Genomic DNA, 11,098 nt, shown 5'->3' with positions numbered 1-11,098 from the left:
ATCAATGAGATGACTAAAGAAATCTGGAGTCTTTGTACAGTCCAAGTGTCTGCAAGTGTCATTCACACAAACTGACAAAGCATTGCTTTGTTTTATTTAAAAAGGAATTGCAATAAAATGGCAAAGATGGAAAGTGGACTTAAATGTTTTTAAACAAGTATCATGAACACTATCGCCATCCTTAAAAAAAAAAAAAAAAAAAAAACATTCATCACCTTCACATTCATCACAACTGTTTAATTATTTAAATGATTTGACAGCTAACATGCATTTTTTTTAACTTGTAATTTCTTTTTATATTTATAACAAGTAACCCCAAATGTAGTTATTTCAGAAATTATTTTAATCTTTTGACAGTTATTTTTTTTAAGTTGTAAATTATTTTTATAGGTTTACAAGTAAATCCAAAAACAGGTTAAAAAAAAAAAAAAAACTTATTTCAGAACTTTGAAGGGGGGGGGGGGTCATTAAATTAATCTCAAATAATTATTTTAATCTAAGCCAAATTATTTTAGAATTTAAAGAAAATCATGAAAATAATTACAATTAATTATCTTAATCTTTCAACAGGTAATATATTATCATTATTATTTTTTATTTCTTTTTATAGGTTAAATGAGTCAAATTAAATGGAGTTATTTCAGAGTTTTAACTGAGATAATCATGATGGTCACACTTTATTTTAAAGTCCATTTCTCACTATTTACTAGCTATTAACTATGACTTTTGCCTCAAAAACTCATATTTACTGCTTATTAATAGTTAATAAGGTAGTTGTTATGTTTATATATTGTGTAGGATTAGGGATGTAGAATATGGTCAAGCAGAATATGTGCTTTACAAATATATTTGTAAAGTCAGCATTTTTTAGTATACTAAAAAACAGCCAATATGCTAGTAATATGCATGCATATAAGCAACTTGTTACTAGTGAGACTTGGTTCCTTAACAGAAGTGTTACCACCATAATTAATCTATGGACAGCTAGTATGTTTTATTTTTTTTAGTCTTTCCATTTTACCAAGTTTTAATTAATCTAATTTTATAGGTTTAACAATCTGCTAACCAGGAAATTGAATGACCACAATAGCAGTTAAATATCAGGGTTGATGACTGAATGGATGCAGGTTTAATCCATGAATTATGAGTAGGTTCAGATGGAGTTTGTGGGCTGACCTGTCGCTGCAGGAGTTCCTCTGAGACATCGCCTCTCTGAAAGACTGGCTTCAACACACCCAGAATAATGAGCAGACGACTTAAACCTGCATCATCTGCAGGGACAGCATGAGGTGAGAGTACCTGTAAAAATATACAAACATAAGATTTCAAAGGGCTCATATCATGAAAAATTTTGATTTTCCTGCAAATTGCAGTTCATATATCCCTTTCCAAAAAGACCATTTATTCAAACTGATTCAAAGGGTCACAATGAGGAGATGTTGAAGGCCAGAACACTGGAGCCAGAGGCGCACAGAATCAGTGACAGGCGTCTGCTGTGATGAACTGCATTAATTGAGCGGTCATTACCCGCGCATGAAGGACTAAATGACTCCTCGCGGCGCAGTCTAATGCTTCACAATGACAGCTCATTTATGAAGAATGAATCAATGACACAGAAACACTGATCAACACTCTCGTGAAGAATATCTAGACACATTTAGAACACTTCTTTCACACCAACACACACAAGATAAAACACTTCTGTTGGAGCTTGCTGGAGAATGGCTGGATGGTTGCTAGGGTGTTGCTAGGGTATTATGGGCTTGCTGACTAATCCAGTCAAAAATCTGTCTGCATTTTTATCAGTTACATCCGACTTGTATCACTCTGTTTTCTTACTGTTTGGTCATATTAAATTACAACTAAAATTAATTTGACTCCTAAATGTCTCTTTAGGAAACTGTATGATAAGTTGTGTGCTTTCAATAATTAAAATAGAGGTTTGTACAAATAGTTGGTTAACAGTGATGCACTCCTAATGGCCAATAACCACAAAAAATGGTCCAAAACCACTGATTGTTCTGAAATACTCAAGAAAAAATACACATCCAAATGTTCAACCTTCCATCAAAAGTTTAGCATCGAAAGTTTAAGACTGAGAGTTTGAGCTCATCTTTTTAAATATTCTTTTCCATGCCATTTTACCCCTTTTCTTCAAACCGTTCTTCTCTGACACCTTTTCATCTGTCAGCATTTCCCCCAAAACATGGCCCGTATCGAGCCTGACAATTTGACTCGAAGTCAAATCAGTCCGTTCGCTCTGACATTTTATTTCCACCTGTCCTATTCTCTCCATTTCGTCATTCTATCTATTCCTCCGGTGCTAATTCTGCCCGGTAGGTCTGGATTATGCACAGGAAGGCATGCGTGTCAAAGGGAAATTTAACGAGGGTAAAGACAGCCCAGATAGGAGGATGAATTAAACAGATAACGGCAGGCAGATGGAGTGAGGAAGTCTCACCAATGTTGGTCATTTTCCCTTCCGTTCTCTCTCTCTCTCTCCTTCCCCCCTCCTTAAGCATGACAGAAAACTATCTAAATGAATAAAAAAGTGATGAAATGACTTTGGTGCCATGGACTTTCTGCTCTTTGACTTCCCATCTGGATTAGTGCAGGCTGAATGGAGTCTGTTTCTTTTGTAAGAACTAACACATGAGTCTGTCTGAATGTTTCTCTCTCTTTGACACACACACACATTCTGTGCTTGATAAGAGTCCATCTGAATTTGCATGGTAAATTATGTCCTGTACGACCACTAGAGCTGACCAGATGGACCGCTCAACAAAAAGGCGAGACAAGGTTATGACAAACAAATTTTTCAGCTGACTCTTTACCATGATTCAAATGGATATGACTGTCGGCCTTATACAAACTTTTTATTGCTGTATTAACTTGTTCAAATGTTAAATTTAGATTTGTCTGAAATGGACATTTTTATAGTAAAAGCAGTGCAATTCAACTGAACAAAACAGTGAATAACTATAAATGCTAAAGATGAAATGTGTAATTCTGTGCCACTGGCATCACCAAATAAATTTGCAAAAACAATCCTGAACATCTGATATTGGTTAAAAAACAGATATGGAAAACACACCATTCTTAAAGGTTTAGGTGGTTAAAGGATTATGCAATGCAATGACAATGTTTGTAATAAACTAGGTATTGGAGTGCATTTCCCTGCTGATTTTTTTTAAACCAGCCTAACCTTGTCTGCTGGTCTGTTAGCTGGTTTTAGAACGATTTGGAGAATTTTCCAGTCTGCCAGAGACCACCTTATACCAGCATAAAGACCAGAAAACAAACTTGAGCTGATTTAATTTTTTTTATTTATTCTTTTTACCAGCAGGATTTATTGTGCTTATTTAGTGATTTTTATAATAACTCAATGTATTAGAAGTGTCTGGAGTCATTATGGAAAGATGAAGAAAACAAAACAAAGAAAAGTTGTCCCAGGCCGCATGAATTTAATGACTCTGACTACAGTAAACGACTAATTTGATTCTTCATTATCTCGTGGCTCACATGACCCACAAATATGAGAACTGTTTTTAATGTAAATTAAAAATGTAGGTTAGAGTTGAGAAGCTCAATTCATTCCCAGGGAGTTCAAACTTTCTATTTCAATAAATCGACTTGACTAGGCTACTTGTTGGCTTTACCATTAAAAAATGCTCACAAAAGTCCCTGTGAGGCAGTTTTCTTGTATCAAAATGTTCAAAAAATGGTATGCGTAAAATTAGTTTAAAAAATAAAAAAAATAATTAAAATAATTAAAAAGCAATAAACATTAAAAGCATTACAATTATATTAAAACAGATTTTTACTATTAGTTCCTGCATTAAACATTTTGAATCTCTTTGACAAAAAATGGCTGTTTGGTTGAAATAATGCTTACTTTAAATCTATTTCAGAAAAATTGCACAAAGCAACTGGATAACAGCTATATTTAAGACTTAATGCCAACTGTGCATAAAGCCACTAAATATACACTGCTGTTCAAAAGTTTGGGATCTGTAAGATTTTTAATGTGTTTTAAAGTCTCTTCTGGTCATCAAGGCTGCATTTATTTGACCAAAAATATAGAAAAAACAATAATATTGTAAAATAGTACTGCTGTTTAAAATTATGGTTTTCTATTTTAATATACTTTAAAATATAATTTATTTCTGTGATGCAAAGCTGATTTTTCATCATCATTACTATACAGTCTTCAGAGTCACATGATCCTTCAGAAATATGCTGATTTATCATCAATGTTGTGATTTGTTGTGTTTTTTAAATAGTAATTATTATTTATTTTTTTTGAAATTGTTGTGCTTTTTTTTTTTGTTTTTTTTATTAATTTAGTTAAAAAGAACAGCGTTTATTTAAAATAGAAATCTTTTCTAACAATATAAGTCTTTATTATCTTTATTATACTGACCCCAAACTTTTGAACAGTAGTGTATATTGTTACAAAAGATTATTATTTTAAATAAATGTTGTTATTTTAAACTTTTTATTCATATTAGAATCCTAAAAAAAGTATCACAAGTTCAAACAAATATTAAGTAGCACAACTGTTTCCAATATTGATAATAAAACAGCATATTAGAATGATTTCTGAAGGATCATGTGACGATGAAGACTGGAGTAATTATGCTGAAAATTCAGCTTTGCATCACAGGAATAAATTATATTTTAAAGTATATTAAAATAGAAAACCATTATTTTTAAGTGCAATAATATTTCACATTATTTCTGTTTGTTTTTCTGTTTGTTTTTTTGCATTTCTGATCAAATAAATGCAGCCATGATGAGCAGAAGAGACTTTTTTTAAAAAAACAAACCTTACTGATCCCAAACATTTGAACAGCAGTGTACTGTACATAGAGAAACTCGCAGAGGTTGTGAGGTCATTCTGAGTGTGGTCAGTAGGGGGCAGTCATGTCTCACTGTGAGTGAACACTAACCGCTATCATGGCATTACTTCATTACTGATGACTGACAGAAGTTGCTCCTGCACTAGAAGCTCTAATTACTGATAATTATCATTACTGAGGCTAGACCAATGTAATTCCAGAAGGATTTCTCACTAACTGCGGAAGAAATGAAAGAAAAGCTACACAAATGTTACAGGCAAGGCCAGCAATTTTCCCAATATGAGTTTCATACAGTTGTACACATATATGTATGAGAGAAACTGACTGACTGCTTGATTGATTTGTCCCAGTGATTCTTGTATTTCAGAGGTGTCTGTGAGAGGAAGATCATGTGATGAAGGCATCCGCAGACCTGCTGAGTCCTGCTCAGTCCTGCAGGGTCTCGAACCGCTTTAGCCCCTTTAAAGGTGTGTTCACATTAAAGGCAGTTCAATCTCTGGAGGTCAGCAAGTTGCCGTGCTGTGTTAGTTTCTAGTACGCATTCCACTAGATTAAAAAAATTACCAGGAAACAAATCACATGAGCTCCACTGTCTTTGAAAGATGTCACAAGACATCAACTGCTAATTTGCATATACTACTCAACTCAGAGTACATTAGTGAATATACGAGTTTGCTCTGGGTGCCTCAAATTGCCTAGTTATAAACAAATGGTTGCTTAAAATGAATTCACTCAATCCACTGGCATTAAACACAATAAGAACAGTATTTTTATTTTATTTTTTTCAGGCAGGTAACTCCAAGTACGAGCTTTGAATCTTTAAACATCCACATATATCCATGTTTATATCCACCAAAATGCATAGTCTTGTTTACAAGTCAAAGAACATATTCTAATATTCAGACTCATTTAATTCAGTGTCTTTATGCCACCAAAAGATGCTGATGATGCAACCATCAGCCTAGTTCTGCAAAATTAGTAGAGACATATCCCAACAGACTGTAATTAAAATAGCAAAATACTGACACAAGGAGGTGATCCTTTTTCCAACTCAGTGATTCAGTTTTACATTTTTTTCTGACATGTTTGTCTTATATCTTTCACTTGGATGTTATAAGTTGTACTGAGTAAATACAGCTGGATAAAACAAAAACTGTGTCCATCTTCATTTCAGGCTGCAAAGCAACAAAAGGGGTGTCATTCTTTTCTATACATGTATGTGTGTGTGTGTGTGTGTGTGTGTGTGTGTGTATATTATACAGTACAGGTCAAAAGTTTGGAAACATTACTATTTTTACTGTTTTTGAAATAAGTTTCTTCTGCTCATCAAGCCTGCATTTATTTGATCAAAAATACAGAAAAAAAATGTAATATTGTGATATATTATTACAATTTTAAATAACTGTTTTTAAATTTATTATACTTTAAATTATCATTTATTTCTGTGATGCAAAGCTGAATTTTTAGGATCATTATCATATGATCCTTTAGAAATCATTCTAATATGATGATTCATTATCAAAGTTGGAAACAGTTCTGCTGCTTAATATTTTTTCATAACATGTAATACTTTTTTAGGATACTTTGATGAATAAAAAGTAAAAAAAAAAAAAAGTTGTATTTTAAAATATAAATATTTTGTAATAACAATATACACTACTGGTCAGTAATTTGGGGTTAGTAATTTTTTTTTTTTCTTTCTTTTTTTTAAATAAAATCAATACTTTTATTCAGCAAGGATGTGTTAAATTGATAAAAAGTGATAGTAAAGAGAATATATTATTAGAATATATATTATTAGAATTTTTTTTTTATTTTGAATAAATGCAGTTCTTTTTTAACCTTTTATTCATCAAATATATTAGACAGCAGAAGTGCTTCCAACACTCATAATAAATCAGAATATTAGAATGATTTCTAAATGATCATGTGATAGACTGGATGTTACATGTGACACTGAAGGTTGGAGTAATGATACTGAAAAAATCAGCTTTGCATCACAGGAATAAATTATTTTTTTAAAGTATATTCAAATAGAAAACTATTATTTTAAGTTGTAATAATATTTCACAATATTACTGTTTTTTCTGTATTTTTGATTAAATAATTGCAGGCTTTACTGTTTTTTCTGTATTTTTGATTAAATAATTGCAGGGTTTAGAGCATTAGAGACTCCTTTTTTTAATGTATGTTTATATATTTATATATATATTTTTTTTTTTATATATATATATATATATATATATATATATATATATATATATATATATATATATATATATATATATACATACAGTATTGAAAGAGAGAGAGAGAGAGATCATCAAAAATGTAATATTAAGATTTTTGGTTTCATTAGTTATATTAAATAGATCCCTGATTTTGATGAGCTTCATTGTGCCGTTTGATAGACGAGATGCACAGACAGAAGACTTTATTTTGGGGAAGTGCTCTTTCACTTTTTCAACTTTAGTTAGTCTGTAATGTTGCAGTTTGAGCATAAAAAAGATCTGCAAAGTTTACAAAGCTCAAAGTCCAATTCAAAAGGAGGTATTTTATTTAACAGAAATCACTTTTCAAAAACCAACAAATGACTCGTTTGGACTACAACGCATATTTTCCAGGATTTGTGATATCACAAATATCGACAAATGGGAGGAGACCTGGTTGAGCTGCACTAGAGAAGGCAACCAGTGTTATCACTATGTTGGTGGAGACATGCTTGCTTTTCCGAGGTAAATGAACTTAGAGTGGTTACAATCATCCAGGTTTAAATCACGCTTAAATTGATTTGATTTGGACACAATATTTACACTGAAGCTGGCAGCAGGCGGCTTTGGTAAGGGGCATGACATTTCCTGACCTGGCGTCGAGTGCTGCCAATCACAACACACACTGGCCCAGCTAATCAATCACAGTGCATTTCGTATTTCAGAAGGCGGGTCTTCATTTAATACAGGAACTATTCAAGGCCATTCATGCCAGACTGGCATGTAAAATAATGTAAAATATGTAATAATGTAAAATATGTGAAAAATAATGTGTTGACGAACAACCTAGTATGAGAGCCTGTTCTAGTACACCACCAAAACAAAATCAAGACCTTGTAAAAGAGCATAATAGGACCCCTTTAAGACAGACTTTGAAATTTGACAATTCTGACATGTTTACATGTACAGTAAATGCCAGGATGGGGTTTTCTGACAGCTGCTTCTGTTCCTTTAAAAGCAAAAACACAGTCTGTACTGTTTACACCGCACAGGAACTGCTTTCAGCTGGTTTATGTCACCACAGCAAAAAATAATTTTTTTAAAAAAAAAATCTACTAAAAAGGACAAAAAATACCATCTGTTTGCAGGCAACCGCATCTGAGATGACTAGAAAACCCAGCTAAAACCAGTGTTTGGGAATGGTAGCTGGTTTGTTTGTTGCTGGTTCATGATGGTCTACTAGCTAGTAGCCCAGATAGCTGGTCACTTAAACTGTTGCAAAACCCATTTTTACCCAATTTTCTGATTTAAGTTGGATTTTCCAGGATGGGTAGATTCAACTTAACAAGTCACCTCCGAAGTGCCAGATGATTTTCATGAATTGACAACTTCTGAGTCCCTGACTGCACATCAGAGTTCAGAGCAGATGAGAGCCGGGACACTCTGCTGCTTCAGTTTGTTCTCTAGCGATTGGGAGTGACTCATTTTGTCAGATATAACGGAACTCATTTCAGACTGAGGCAGTGTTAATGAGACGCTCTTTTGATGTGGAAATCCTGCTGGCAAGGGGAAGACGCTGATACTGTCTCCGCTGTCATCATCAGGTGTGGCGGCTCTCCTATTGGACACCGACAGTTTATCTCTTAGTCACCACACGAGGCTTCTTAAAAGGAAGGAGATGGCAATTACGCAGACTTGTGACCCGATTAAATCCATTCAAAAGAACACAGAACCACTCCAGTCAGTAAAACAAAGAGTGTTTTTGGCTTGAGTTCAGGCCTCATTTGATGGCCTCTCATCGCTCAAAGAATTAACACCTGCTTCTGACACACCTTGCAGACGCTTTGTAACATAAAACAAATCGATAAGAAGGAAATGGAGTTAGAAATTTTTGGTATGGGAATTTAAATTATAATGTGTAACCAATCCTAAAAGATCCTAATGGAAGCAAATAATAAGATAATAAAATACATATCTAATGTCTATAAAGTATATCTAATACTGTATAACATATTTAATCGACTACTCTTGCTTTAGGAGAGTTAAAGGAAATAAAATAAACTAAAATAAAAATATTAGATGATCAATTTAAACTTAAAAATGTAAACGAAAATAAGCGATGTTGTCTTAAGTAACTAGACTAAAGTACTAAAATTAGCAAAACTAAAACTGAAATTAAAAAACTAAAAGTTATATAGAGATATAAAAAACTAATAAAAATGACAAAAGCATATAACAAAATGACTAAAAAAAGAAAAATGAAAATATTAAATTCAAAATGAATTCAAAATTTAATAAAAATAAATAAAACAAAATAATAATACATAAATAGTCAAAAAAAAAAACTGTTTAGGATCAATATTACATCATATTTATTATATACACATAATTTTATGCCAGTAACTGCAGATAATAAAAATAGATTAAAGAAAATTCCAAGGATTATTCTAGCCTGTGAAGGTGTTCTAAAAAAAAAAAAAAAACTAATACAATATTTCCCCAAAGACTTTATTTTATATTGCATGGCTATCACATAATCGCAAGCAGAACTGTTTAATACATCCTCAATTTAAACCAGCAGCTCTTACGATTTAAGTAAGATCAGTAATAAAACTCATGTGCTAAGGATTATTAACTTTAGCCCTAAATTAATATACACAACATTTATTTCAGTGTGTCCTTAGTAATTGGAATGCATGTACACCGTCTTGCACTCAATGGAACGAGCATCTATTAATCAAAGCTTAATTGCGCACATTTCCCCGATAAATAGCGCTGCTTCACGTCCAGTCATGTACAAATGAGTCAATCTGGGCATATTCATTTCTTATCTAGCAGAACTCATTTGAGTCGCATAATGGCGATAAATAATAGAGGTAGAAGTTTATGAAATGGGATATTCTCCGTGAAGGAAGGAAGGGCTTTTAAAGCAGCGCTGAAGCAATCTCTGAGGAATTGCTATCATGTCACTTCTAAATGACTCCAGTAGCAGGTAGAACAAGGCCAGGAAATTAGACTCTATTTCTTACTGACTTCCACTGAAATGGAATAGCTTCAGCATGCTTAACTATGGACATAAACTGCAACTAGCTGTAAATACCCATGTAACTGGAGCTTTATGTGGCTGTTTAAATGTTAAATGAGTGCTTATGTTGACTGTATATTAGTGTCTGTAAGCAGCTCAGTTTTTGAGTGCTAACGAGTGAAAGTGTTGTCAGACAGGCTCCTTTTAGCTCTGACGAAAGACGTGGTAAATGTAAACATTACCAGAGTAAATATTTGCTCTTGCAACGATTTGGACAACTGACAATGACTGGGACAATTTTTTCAAAAATAAATAAATAATAATAATAATAATAATAATAATAATAATAATAATAATAATAAATCAGTTGCAGACACTAGAGTATCTGCAAAAATTAACAAGGATTTAAGGTTAGAATTCATATTATTTAATATCAAACTTATTCATAAAATTTATTTTTAAAAATAAAAATATTCCAATCATGCTGCAATAACATGGATTATCAGATTTTGCACAAACGTATGGCCTTTATGTCAGCTCAGGACAAACCAGATACTAAGAAATTCTCAAATACTATTCATATGAATTTTGAAAATTAAATATTTGTTATATTGAAAAATATACTAAATGTATTTTTAATATGTATGAACTTTTTTTTATTAAAAAAACAATATCAAAATATAAATAATATTAACATTTAATTGTATAATTTAATAAATTATAATATAATATATAACATTTATATTTGATATAAATATGTATATATGTATATTATGCATATGTAAATATATTTAATATATTTAAATATAATTGTATATAAATATATTTATAAATATTAACATTTACATATAACTATTTTTTATTTATATATATAGAATTTATTTATATATATATATTTACAAACCACCATGAAGTTCCAAAATAATTAATTTCAAAGAATTACATAGTATTTCAATGCATATGAAATATTAATGTTATATAAATATCGCATTTGCAATATC

The sequence above is a fragment of the Cyprinus carpio genome, chromosome A16, assembly GCF_018340385.1.
Source record: "Cyprinus carpio isolate SPL01 chromosome A16, ASM1834038v1, whole genome shotgun sequence".
Classification (NCBI taxonomy): domain Eukaryota; kingdom Metazoa; phylum Chordata; class Actinopteri; order Cypriniformes; family Cyprinidae; genus Cyprinus; species Cyprinus carpio.
This window is presented reverse-complemented; position numbering follows the sequence as displayed.